The 15025-nt window shown below is 34.0% G+C and overlaps 1 protein-coding gene across 1 annotated transcript in view; it reads left to right on the top strand.

Moving 5' to 3' along the window:
• Positions 1-7736: 7736 nt before the first annotated feature.
• Positions 7737-15025, top strand: part of LOC137631797 (serine/threonine-protein kinase meng-po-like) — a 134824-nt gene continuing 127535 nt past the window's right edge. The window contains exon 1 of the mRNA XM_068363767.1: positions 7737-7853. The gene's annotated coding sequence lies outside the window, so the exon portion shown is untranslated. The remainder of the gene's footprint in view (positions 7854-15025) is intronic.

Below are 15025 nucleotides of genomic sequence, written 5' to 3'. Positions count from 1 at the left end.
TATGATATCAAGGTATCTGTAATAGTGGCCACATACTAATCAATTTTATTGACAATAACCCCATTATTGTAATTACATTGATAGTCTAAGGTAATGGCTGAAGGGTCGCCAATGACACAACCTATAGTGACAGTATGATTGACTCATATAACCATTGTTTAGAGTGAGGGTGAGGTTGACAATAAATGTTAGTTTCACTAAAGTTGTTCAGCTGTAAACCTGTCGAGCTCCAAGAGGGACGAGGAGGAGAGAGGATTTTTTCGGAAAATTATATCATCAGATTACAGAAACAGAAACCAGAAAAATTTAGATTTTAAAACGCTATTGACCAAATATCAAGGGAGATATCAGGATGCAACTGTTTATGTCAAGAAAAAATTTAATATTTTACGAACCAACTTCAGGAAGGAGCTGAACCGTCCCTGCCTGGCGTTCTACTAGATGGGAGATTAAGTCCCGCTCAAGCTCGATAGTTTCTTGTAGTGTCTGCAACCTCACCAGACTTGTGAACTAAAGATGGCATGTTTGGGGGATCATATAGGTCTATCTGGCTCTACCTTGTCCTAGCTTGAGTGGATTGAGTGGAGAGGGGGTTTGGGCGCTGATCATAAGGATATATGGTCAGTCTCTGGTGCATCATTGTCCTGTAGCTAGGGCATTGTCACTGTCCATTGCACTTGGCTGTCATGAGCAACCTTTATACCTTTAAGATATCTGGTTCAGGGACAGATGATCTTCCCGATATTTCATAATAGCATTATGAAGGAATATCTTTCCTGATAGACCAAGAACTGCTTACCAATTCCTCAAGTACATTCGATGCGGAGAATAGTGACGATGTTATAAATATACATTAATTTTATTTTAGCATATGGCATCAGTCAGGAGTAAACATGTTAAACAAAAAATATAAAATTTACAACCATAATGGGTAACTAAATATAAAATATACCTAACTGGTATTAAAAGTAAACAAATCTGTTTATTTTATAAATAATTTACATATACATTAAAATTGAACAGTTTATATATATATATATATATATATATATATATATATATATATATTTATATACATATATATATATATATATATATATATATATATATATATATATACACACATATATATATATATATATATATATATATATATATATATACAAATGTATATATATACATATATATATATATATACATATATATATCATATATTATATTTTCAATATATACATATACACATATATATATACTTATACATTTGTATATATATATATATATATATATATATATATATATATATATGTATATATATAAATATATATATATATATATATATATATATATATACATATACGAGGCCTGTCTAAAAAGTATCCGACCTTTATTTTTCCCGTCCAAAATAGAGACGATAGCGTGACGCCACTCTGCACAGTGAAGGAAGACACCTTCATGGGCATGCGTGAATTTTTTCACCACCATCCAGCGCGTCAGTTGCCTCCTGTCGGTCGCTGAGTGAGGTGCTACACAACGTGTCTGTCGGATTACTGATTCTCTCAAGATGACTGAACGTGTTGAGCAAAGATACTGCATCAAATTTTGTCAAAAGCTTGGTGATTCTCAAAGCGTAAGATTCAGCAGGTATTAGGAGAAGATGCGATTGGTGTAACATAAATTAAGGAGTGGTTCAACCGATTCAAAAGTGGCCGTGCATCAACAGAGAGTGACTATCGTTCCGGCAGGCCCCAAACTGCTCAGAGTGCAGCTGTTGTTGACAGGGTGTGAAATTTGGTGATGGCAGATCGTCGTTCGACCATGCGGGAGATTGCCCTAGAGGTTGGAGTGAGTAAACATTCCGCACATGCAATTTTGCGTGATGATTTGAACATGCACAGAGTGGCTGCGAAATTTGTGCCCAGGTTGTTGTCGCCGGAACAAAAGGACCTCCGTTTTCAAGTTGCAAAGGACCTCCAGGACACTGCCAACACTGATTCTCAGTTTCTGAACACCGTGATAACTGGAGATGAGTCTTGGGTGTACGGGTACGACCCAGAAAAAAAAAGACAGTCGTTGCAATGGAAGCATCCCGAGTCTCCAAGGCCAAAAAAAGCGCGACAGGTGCCAAGCAAAATGAAGGTGATGCTGACTGTTTTCTTTGATATCCGTGGAATTGTGCATCACAAAATGACAAACAATGACAAAGGAGTACTATCAAGATGTTCTCCAGCGTCTCCATGACGCAGTTTGGCGCAAAAGGCCAGACATGTGGACGGCAAAAAATTGGCAACCGCATCACGAACGCCCCGCACACTCATCCCAATTGATCCAACATTTCTTGGCCAAACATGAAATTCCAGTTGTTTGCCAACCTCCCTACTCTCGAGACATGGCTCCTTGCTACTTCTGGTTGTTTCCAAAATTGAAGACGCCACTGAAAGGATCCCGTTTTGAGACTAGAGAAGAGATAATGCGGAACGCGACGGCGAAGATGAACACCATTCCAAAAGAAGACTTCCTGAGGTGTTTCTAGCAGTGGATGGATCGGTGGGCTAAGTGTGTGCAAGCACAAGGGGCCTACTTTGAAGGGGATTAGGGTTCAAATCCTGTCAGGTATGTGAAATATTTTTTCCAGCATAAGGTTGGATACTTTTTAGACAGGCCTCGTATATGTGTAGAAATCACGAAAGCTGACACGTGATGAATATAAAATGTATTATAGCCACGAAAGGAAAAATGAAAAAGACTTGATTGGAGTTAGTACTTTCATCCACTCAGGACATTATCAAACTCAGCAATGAGAATACATATTGTTGTTGGGGTATTAAAGCCAACACTTGTTGTTGGCACGGGCCTTTCCCTTGGTTGGCCCGTAGAGAATACATATACAAAGACATCGTATTTATACTGGAGAAGGGGATCCAACAGCTGTCAGTTTCTTAATAATTCCGGAGAAGTCAGATTTTAGATAAAAGGATAATACTGGATTAACGGAAAACAGACCTGGGCTTAGATTCAAATTTCTACCTTGTGTACAGGAGATTAAAAATGATTCAACAATATTCCTTTGGAAATAGTCATTTACATGGATTACTTTTTCCGTCTTTGACCAGCCAATTCTGTGACTTGACCCTATCTGGCTCTATCTTGTCCTAGCTTGAGTGGATTGAGTGGAGAGGGGGTTTGGGCGCTGATCATAAGGATATATGGTCAGTCTCTGGTGCATCATTTGTTTACCAAAGTGCCGGTTGATGACTTATTGGATTTCCTGTCGGGTATTTTAGATGCTTATGATTTACCTTTATCAACCCATACTATTATTGAGCTTATTTGTTTGTGCATTAAAAAGTGTAAATTTAGTTTTAATGGAGATTTCTATGAACAGGTTTTTGGTATGGCTATGGGTAATCCTCTGTCCCCACTTTTATCCAACATATATATGGAATTTTTTGAATCTAGATTAATCCCTTCAGTGTGGTCTTCCCAAATTGTGTGGTATCGATATGTTGATGATGTTCTAGGTATTTTAGAAGAAAATTTTAATCTTGAGGGCTTTGTTTCAATCATTAATTCATTAGTACCATCAATAAAATTCACTATAGAAAATGAAGAAAATAACCGTATCCCATTTTTAGACGTTTTAATAGTTAGAGAAACAGATAAATTTAAGTTTTCCATATATAGAAAGCCAACAAATAATTTTTCATATGTACATTTTTACTCCGGTCACTCTAAAAATATTAAGCATTCAGTTTTTTCCTCCATGTACCTTAGGGCATTGAGAATTTGTAGCCCAGATTACATTGAGGAGGAGTTCACTAAAATAGAAAAAATTGCAACATCTTTGTTATCCTAAATATTTCTTAGAAAAATGTATGAATAAGGCTAAGAAAACATTTTATAGTGTCCAATTAGAGAGAAAGGAAACAATTAATAATATGCTTTGTTTGCCATTTCATGCTTGTTTTTTAGATGTTATACCCCTTTTGAAAAAACTAGACATTTCTGTAGTGTTTAAATATAATTGTACATTAAAAAACATGTTAATTAAGAATAGTTCTGGAAATGATAATAATGTAATATATAGCATTCCTTGTTCAGAGTGTAACCTATTTTATGTTGGCCAAACCTCAAAAAGTATACCAGTCAGATTAAAACAACATCAGGTGGCCGTCTCCAGGGGTTCTCTTAATAATGCCTTGGCCTCCCACTGGTTAGGGTCAAGTCACAGAATTGGCTGGTCAAAGACGGAAAAAGTAATCCATGTAAATGACTATTTCCAAAGGAATATTATTGAATCATTTTTAATCTCCTGTACACAAGGTAGAATTTTGAATCTAAGCCCAGGTCTGTTTTCCGTTAATCCAGTATTATCCTTTTATCTAAAATCTGACTTCTCCGGAATTATTAAGAAACTGACAGCTGTTGGATCCCCTTCTCCAGTATAAATACGATGTCTTTGTATATGTATTCTCATTGCTGAGTTTGATAATGTCCTGAGTGGATGAAAGTACTAACTCCAATCAAGTCTTTTTCATTTTTCCTTTCTTGGCTATAATACATACATATATATATATATATATATATATATATATATATATATATATATATATATATATATATATATAAACTGTTCAATTGTAATGTATATGTAAATTATTTATAAAATAAACAGATTTGTTTACTTTTAATACCAGTTAGGTATATTTTATATTTAGTTACCCATTATGGTTGTAAATTTTATATTTTTTGTTTAACATGTTTACTCCTGACTGATGCCATATGCTAAAATAAAATTAATGTATATTTATAAGCAGTTCTTGGTCTATCAGGAAAGATATTCCTTCATAATGTTATTATATTATATATTATATATTGAAAATTGTAGTGGGTGATAAATTACTAAATATCTTATGGTAAGAAGCTATTATGAGCGATGTAATTATCAAAGTAAAAAGTTCATCAAACCTTGTTCTATGTAAGCGAAAAAATTTGTGAAATCAGATGGCTCACTGAATCTGAGATCAGCTAACAGGTTTTTTTTGTGTGTGTGTATGTATGTATGTATGTATGTATGTATGTATGTATGTATGTATGTATATATATATATATATATATATATATATATATATATGTATATATATATATATATATATATATATATATATATATATATATGTATGTATAAATGTCTCTTTTTAAACCAAACTTTCAGCCACTTGTTCTTGGTTTTCTCCTAAACCAACGTAAATATATAAAACAAATCCTTGTCAGAATCCGTGATGTTATCGCTCTAAAGTCCTAGAAAGATTAACTAGTATTGTCATTGTCATTGAGCAGTGCGAGGCCAAATGATTGACGACCCCGATTGTTGAGTCAATCTGATTGACGTCTATATTACTGATGGTGTAGGGGCCGGTTTAGAGTATGTAGGCAGGAAAAGGAATGGCTTAGTGTGAAAGTGGGTATGAGATAAGGCTGAGTTATGTTAACATGGCTCATAAACATCCTGAGTCAGAGAAAGCACAGGGGATGTAGGTGCAAAGTTGAAGAGTCAAATAATGAGTTGTGAATGGATTGTGGAATGGTTGATGTTTGCAGTTGATATTTTACTGATTGAGGCTGGTAAAAGAATTTGAAATTGTTTGCGAGAGGAGAAAGTTGAGAGCAAGTTATCCCAAGTTAAGCTTTAACCTTAGTTGGAAAAGCAGATGCTATATAAGCCCAAGGACTCCAACAGGGAAAAATAGCCCAGCGAGGAAAGGAAACAAGGAAATAACTAAACTACAAATGAAGTAATAAATAATCAAAATAAAATATTTTAAGAACAGTAACAACTTTAAATTAGACATTTTATAGATAAACTATAAAAAACTTTAAAAATACAAGAGGAAGAGAAAGAAGATAAAACAGCGTACCCGAGTGTACCCTCAAGCAAGAGAACTCTAATCCCAGACAGGCTATGGTACAGAGGCTATGGCACTATCCAAGACTAAAGAACAATTGTTTGATTTTGGAGTGTCCTTCTCCAAGAAGAGATGCTTACCATAGCTAAAGAGTCTCTTCTAACATTACCTAGAGGAAAGTAGCCACTGAACAATTACATTGTAGTAGTTAACCCCTTGAGCGAAGAATTGTTTGGTAAGCTCAGTGTTGTCATGTGTATAAGGACAGAGGAGAATGTGGAAAGAATATATGTGTAGGCAAACACAAAGTGAGATGTAGCTAGAGAAAGCGATCCAATGTAGTACTGTCTAGCCAGTCAAAGGACGCAATAACTCTCTAGCGGTAGTATCTTAACGGGTGACTGGTGCCCTGGCCAACCTACTACCTCAAGAGAGAAAGGTAATGTCAGCCGATAGAAATCAAGGGGATGGTGCAGGAAATGTTAGTGTGGCTGGTCTAGGATTAGGAATGAAAAGTCACATAAGTATTTGAGAGTAAACATAAGGAATGATGGTAAGATGGGAGAAGAGGCGAGAGTCAAAATGGGCGAAGAAAGAAAGGTAGCAAGAGACTTTGAATTGTTAATGGAAGTTATAGGGAGAATATATCTATGGACAGGGGAGCCAACTTTTTGGAAGTGATTTGTGGATGTTGACTGTCAATAAAAAAAAAGGAGGAAGCTGTTTAGATAGGGCATGGTATTTAAGAAATATTGATTGAAAGAGAAATGTGGAAATACTAAAAAGTAATAAAAAGGTTAGAGTACGTGAATTGATAGAAAGGTTAATATATGCAGAAGTGGTAAAAATGTTACAGTAAGTGAAAGGATGGATCAGTATTCTGAGTAGTTTGGTCTTGTGGAAAAAGATAACAGTAGTTTAGTGGGAGGAATACATAACTTAGAAGTGCAATAGGAAGTGAATGGAGCAGTGTCTTTAAGGAGGTTCGACACACCGCTGATGGTCCTTCTGTGCAAGTGTATGAGGTGACTTATACGGTCATGTTTTTTTTTTTTTTATCTCTGGATCCATCTCTTCTTTATATAAGCATTTTCGCACGTGTGTGTAAAATACATAGATACGTTGCAAATCTTGTTTTCATTTACTTCAATAAAGATATTAGTCTTCAGGTATTTACTCGATCTTCTGCCCTCCGAGGTACGAAGCAAACTTATGACATTATCCGATATATAAATGGACACTTATGCTAACGCTGTCATACGAGAAAAATCAATACCATCGGAAATCACTTCAATGGTATAATAATTTATCTCACCCCTCTACATTCTGATGAATGTAAGACATTTACAGGATCATTTTCGGATAAAATTAGAAAAATAACAGGTTCAGTACACAACCATAGCAACAAAATAAGGAATAAAGAGACTTACATTTCATAAAATATTTGAATTTTCTGGTTCTACTAGTAAATCGAATCTTTCGGGTTAGACAATGCTAAATGAAGAATTGAGAGAACCAGAGGATTTAATTAGAAACTCTATATACTCAAGACTGTTTGTGGCCGATGAAACCATGACCTATATTAATGTAGGATTACGGGAATATATTTCCCGAAAACAATTCCATTATCTTTTTAAAAGACTTTGTGCATGAACATTATACAATTCAAGTACATTTTATAATGACAATGACAATATGAAGTGAAACAAGGGAGGGCTAGTTGCCATAGAGACGATTTCCTGTTTGGGAGGAATTTCTCTCTCTCTTTCCAAAATGGGATCAACAGGATGATGATGTGGCCCTTTGCAAGCGAGGTAGCCCTCAGTCTCCTAGGTTGGTGCGAGTGAGGAGGGTCACGGGCGGCCCCGCTGGGACCTCTCCTCCTGAATCTCCTCCTGTGGCATCCTCAACCTCCCTCCTCCCGGAGATGGTGAGAACGATTTCTCCCCGGTAAGACTCGTGTTGTCAAGAGTAAACAGTATGAAAGGTAGAAAGAGAATAAGTCCCATTAAACCACTGAATCCCCGTTCAGATAAAGGATCTCTTCTATGGAAGCTCTGGCAGCCAGCGGAGTTTCCAGCTCCAAGAGGAACCATCAGGCAAGTCAAAGACGAAAGGGTTGGAGGAGGAGAACCAACATTTGGCAGTGGGCCAGCAACTGGAAGAACCTCCCCTCTTTGCCGTCCCCTCAGCCCGCCCCCCTCCACACATTCTCTCCCCATACTCTCTATTCCCCCGCAACACCCCCTCTTCCCTGGAAAGACCGTCCTCCACCTCAGCCACCCCAACTGCGACGCTTCACTACCTGAGAGAAAGAGAGAATGAGAAGGAGAGAGGAAGAGAGCGCGTTTGTTGTCTGCGCATAGTGATGCTGCCTCTCGATATTGCCGATACATTAAAAACCAGTTTGAATAACGGAAATTACAAGGTTATGCAAGACGTATATGTGTTTCTTAATGGTTTCTCAAGCTACGCGTTCGTTCTTGAAACAAGCTTTTACATTTTATAGTTTGTTTCATTACAAGAAACAAATCTTAAGTGGATGGCGATTATATAAATGATGATGATGATGATTCCTTTCCTTTCTATTAAACTTGACGGGAAGGAAAAAATTTAACATCACTATTTCTTAACCTTAAATCACAAGACTAATTCCGGTGCATTCCCCTTCTTTGATCATAAGTCCCACACTCATAATTTCCTTTAATATTTGCAAACGTTTACAGACAAAAACGTTGGAACACATCGCGATCAAACGTACGAACTGTTCATAAAGAAAAAGCTGATTATGAGAGTAAAAATCGAACATAATTGTAACCGGAAAACCAGGATATGATATCACATTTTACGATAGGCGAAACGTGAAGAGCGAGACTTTAGGCCTACCGAGCCGCTCTTACGTAACAGGAAATTTTTGGGAGCGCCGTCAAAAAGAGGATGGAAGACTTTAGCTAAACCATCTTTAAATAAACAATTGTTTTCAAGTCTACAAATGAGGGCAGCCCCCCCCCCCCTAAAAAAATAGACAAGTTAATAAAGCGCAATTGGTATACACGCCGGCCCACGAACTCCATAATAAATTACCAACACTTACCAATTCAAATATTAGCGATCTAAATTGTTCTATTGTAAATATAATCAGTTATAAATTATTTTTCCAAAGGCTATATCAAATTAATTCTTATAGTAAACGGTTGTTTTAGAAGCAGAGCAAACTCGCACAAAATGATTATACTTTCGCTTGTTGATTAGCGATGAAAGTTAGAAATATTGGTAATTAGAGCTTAAATTCAAGTGATGAAATGTCATTGCTAATATGCATATATCGTAACAAAGATATGATAGCTATTAATGTTAGAATGTCATTTGAGTTTTTAGGTATCATTGAAGAAATCCAAATAAAAAAAGACGGATATTATTGATTATATTTATTTCATTGGGGAAAGGCTTTCACTGAAAAAAAAATACATCCCACATGAAAAAATTTGTTTAATTGTTACAGACCATTCAGTGTTATTCACTTCACTGGAAGTAATTTTGGTTCCTGAATCTCCGAATGATGTTTATCCTTCGTATGAACATTCATCTTCATCATCTCCTCCTACGCCCGTTTGACGCAAAGGGCCTCGGTTAGATTTCGCCAGTCGTCTCTATCTATTACTTCGAGCTTCATAGTCCTCAGCCATGTAGGCCTCAGTCTTCCAACTCTTCTGGTGCCTTTAATGATGTTTCAATATGTAACTATATGTTTTCATTTTTTAGTGAAGTCTCTCTCTCACTCTCTCTCTCTCTCTCCCTCTCTCTCTCTCTCTCTCTCTCTCTCTCTCTCTCTCTATATATATATATATATATGTATATATATATATATATATATATATATATATATATACATATATATAGATAGATAGATAGATAGATAGACAATATATACATATACATGTGTGAATATATATAGGTATACATATATATACTGTATATATATACATATATATGTATATATATCTGTGTAAATATATGTATATATATGTACATATACATTTATACACATGCACATACACGTATATATATATATATATATATATATATATATATATCTACACACATATATATATATATATATATATATATACATATCTATCTATCTATCTATCTATCTATATATATATGTATATATATACATATCTATCTATCTATGTATCTATCTATATATATATATATATATATATATATATATATATGTGTGTGTGTGTGTGTGTGTGTGTGTATGTGTGCATTTTGTGCGTGTGTGTATATGTACATATACATATACTGTATATATGTATATATATATTTATATATATATATAAATAGATAGATAGATAGATAGATAGATATATACATACACACATATATTCTATCTGCCAAGGCACTTCCTGCAATTTTGGGGGCAGCCGACATAAAAAAAAGAACAAATGAGGACTTTTCTTCTCTTAACTCCTCCCAGCCTGACGAGGGATTCAGCCTAGTTTGGTTGGTACTGCTAGTGCTGATTCGCTCGCCCGTTATCAACCACAAATGAAGCTTCATATGCTGAATCCCCTAATGCTGCTACCTCAGCGATCACCAAGGGGACCAGAGAAGGTATAGGACCTATCGGAACTGAGTCACAATCGTTCGCCATTCATTCCTATTTCTAACACGCTCTTTTGCCTCTCTCACATCTAACCTATCACTTAGAGCTTTTTCAACTCCATCCATCTACCCATCGCTTGGCCTTCCTCTTGCACTTCTCCCATCAACTCTTGCATTCATCGCTTTCTTCAGCAGACAGCCATTTTCCATTTTCTCTACATGGCCAAACCACCTCAACACATTCCTATCCATTCTAGCTGCTAATTAGTTTCTTACACCTGCTCTCACCCTCACTACTTTGTTCCTAGCCCTCTCTAATAGAGATACACCAGCCATATTCTTCAAACACTTCATCTCGAACACATTCAATTTCTGTTTCTTCGGCACTTTCATCCCCCACAACTCCGATCCATACATCACACTTGGCACAATCATTTCCTCATAAAGAACTCTCTTTATATTTACTCCTATCCCTCTATTCTTTACCACTCCGTTTACTGCCCCCAACACTTTACATCCTTCATTCACTCTCTGACGTCCATGTTCATCCACTCTACCATTTGCAACAACAACAGACCCTTCTTTCTCTCGCGCACACACACATACCCATACACACACACACACACACACACACACGCACACACATATATATATATATATATACATAATATATATATATATATACATATATATATATATATATATATATATATATATATATATATATATATATATATATATTAATACGGTATATATATGTAGTAGTAATTATATCTATAAATTTACACATATATAGCCACATGTATACAGAACAGTATATGTATACATATACCTATACTGTATATATACTGTATGTGTATAGGTGTGTGCAGTACATAATTATATGGAAATTCCACATCTAGTAAGGCACTATAACGCATCTGGTGTTATCCTTGTGCGCATACAGAGATCTCAGATGCAAATCATTGTTGAGAGCACCATAAGAAAAATCTCATCTTGCATGAGTTGACTTTTAATCTTAAGAGGGATTTGAAAGTCTATAAAGAAACCTAGCTGGAAAGCTGTTGGATCCAACACTCAAATGTTGTCAGTGTCCGGAAAATCATCATTAAACTATTTAATTTCTATGACGATAAGAAATAGTTCTTCGGAGGTGACTCACCAGTACTTTCTCGTTTCCTTTCCCAAAACAGTAGGTTGCATATATCACTACTTACTTAAATGTCGTTTATTCTGCTTTGAAAATTCTTAATGATATTTTCTTATTTTTTAGGAAGTATTATTATGTGATATGAACAGAAATGTTTGTTCCTTTTAGCTCGACTTAGTCGAGATACTTAAATTTTAATAATTTTACTTGTGAGCGTTAGGGAGCTTGGGTGGTCAACGACAGTATGCTTCTCTATCTTGACAATTTGCATTATTCATACCATAATAATACACTAAAAATTAAAAGTGAATCTTCTACTGATATACTCCATTCAGTTTTTTATATAGTAATATATTTGTATATGTTAGTGGAGATGTTATTCAATCCAAGAAGTTTAGAGAATCCAAATTTTACTTCTGAGTACAGTACGTTTTATATTTGGGTATGTGTTCTTAGAAAAATAACAACGGATTGCGAACTATAGTAGGTATAAAAACCAACACTAGCCATGTAATTTCATTGTCATCAAAAATCCATTTTAATGTTCGGTCTAAAACATACACGTATATTAAAAGATGAAGACTGCAAGATTCATGGTATTAATTGAAAAAGAATGTAAGATATATAACTGAATAATTATTAGTGAAAGAACCGTTGTGGTTAATACCAAGTGGGTAGATGCATCAGCATAGGGGTAGGGGGATCTAGGGGGTGCTATAACCACCCCACCCACTTTTTTTGCCGAAAATTTACTTTTCTATATTTTTCTTCAGAAAAAATGAAGATATCAAATGCATAAATTTAGTAAATAATTCTTCATGAGGAATATCTTTCAAAAGCAATTTCTCGAATAGGTCTTTGTTAACATGCTTTTTCATCTTAGAGGAAGGAATTATTCTTCTTACATGTATATATACAGTGTATATATATATATATACATATATATATGTATATATATATTTATATATACATATATACATACATATGTATATATATATATATATATATATATATATATATATATACATTATGCATATGTATATAATTTTGTATACAGACAAATATGAATATAATTATATTTATACATATAAATCCATATAATTATATATATACACACACACACACACACACACACACACACACACACACATATATATATATATATATATATATATATATATATTTAGTCATATAAACATATACTGTATATGTATATATACTGTATATACATGCGTGTGTTTATATGCATTATTATACATATGCATATAACTATTTATGTATATGTATATATATGTATATATATACAATATATATATATATATATATATATATATATATATATATATATATATTTATATATATATATATATATATATATATATTATTACGACTAGCGAATTACGTAAATTCCCAAGCTCCCAGACTCATATGCTTTATATTACACAATCTGATACACAAGAGAAAACCTCCGAGCTCTGAGAATAATACGCAATAATACGACGATAATACATATGAACACTTAATATCTAAAAATCTCTTTACTTTACACTCGAAACAAAACTGGGTGGTTACTTTACTTTTAACGGGAACTATTCGTAAATCAACCTCTTACTTCGGTTCTTATTCAGGGGATATGAGCAAAGCATTGAAATAAGTATTGGTGATCGAAATAATACACACTTTACAAAAATAAATATATTCCATAAAAATAGCAATTCAACAGTAATACCAAAAATAAATCACTCGAAATTTAAATCTGAACTTAACCTTAGACTAAGACAAGATGATACTTCAAAATATTATATAATCACTAGTTTCACTATAAATTAATTTATGGAAATATCTAATTTTGACAATTAATGAAAAAAGTTGACACTTTAACACTATAGAAAATAAATAAAATTTACACTTGCATATACGTAACTGTTACTCTTATGTCCATAGGCTCACATAAGGTTACCGAATGGTTAAGCAAAAGTAAATACACTTCACTTTTTAAGCAAATCTCACAGGGCAAGTCACAAAAAATCTATTATATAAAAATGTTCTTACATTAACATACTACATTTTTGAATTAGACAAACAATAATATCACCAATGTTTGAACAACACTATACCCAGTATATGTTGGAGTGAAGTTTGAGAGGAAACACTATGCATGTTGGAGACAAAATCCGTAGTGGCTGGATAGATGCTGGAGGAGAACTGGTAAACGTTGGCTCTTTCAGAGGGTAAGGCTGGATCTCTGGTTCCTAAGCATGGGTCGGTGATATATATCATCCAAATTTACGCTAGAAACTTCTAGTAAAGCATTCGCATAGCGTGGAGGCATGGCTCTCGCAGTGTCAAGGTTGCCAACTTGGCATTTTGAAGTAGGGAATTATCGTTGCTCAACGAGGCAACGCTCTCGGCTAAATCCGCCCACCTCCTCTCACAATATTAAAAAAAGAGTAAATTATAGTCGAGAACCTTCATGCAACTTCCAACCACGTGGAAACATGATGCAATCCCTAGCATGTATGTCATACAGTATACCTTTCAACATGATTACACAAGACTTCGTAACCAAACTACAGGAAATGAAAATTTAATTCTTTAAAATGACGTAAACTTATAAACACGAAACTAAATGAAAATATAAGGAAATAAATGACGACAGTTTGATGTAATTCACATACATTTACTTAACCCTACATGATTGGGACCCACCTTACTAGCTGGCTATACATCTCTTTAAGTACACAAATGAAATATGTGAATAAAATATTCTACTCTCATGTAGACCAGCTTCGTAAGAATATATATATATAATATATATATATATATATATATATATATATATATATATATATATATATATACACACACACATATATATATATATATATATATATATATATGTATATATATTTATATATATATATATTTATATATATGTATATATGTATATATATATATATATATATATATATATATATATATATATATATATATATATATACATACATACATACATACATACATATACCACCAAATTTTCTCAACTCGTGAATACCTTATCTTCTCTTTCTTCCCCTGTTTCGTTTGCTATCTCTAGGTATTCATTCCGTTATTCTTAATGTCCATCTATTATCTGTCGTTCTTATTATATGTCCTGCCCATGTCCATTTATTTTTCTAACAGGTTATTAGAATATCCTCTACTTTAGTTTGCTCTCGCATCCATGTTGATCCTTTTCTTTCACTTAGCGGTTATCCCATCATTATTCCTTCCATAGCTCTACGAGTTGTAACTAGATTATGTTCTAATGCTTTAGTACTTAAGGCTTCAAAGTTGATACTGATAGGACCATCTGATTAAA

This window comes from Palaemon carinicauda, chromosome 40 (genome assembly GCF_036898095.1).
Source record: "Palaemon carinicauda isolate YSFRI2023 chromosome 40, ASM3689809v2, whole genome shotgun sequence".
Classification (NCBI taxonomy): Eukaryota; Metazoa; Arthropoda; class Malacostraca; order Decapoda; family Palaemonidae; genus Palaemon; species Palaemon carinicauda.
Note: the sequence above shows the minus strand (reverse complement) of the source record. Positions and strands in the feature narration are given on the sequence as shown.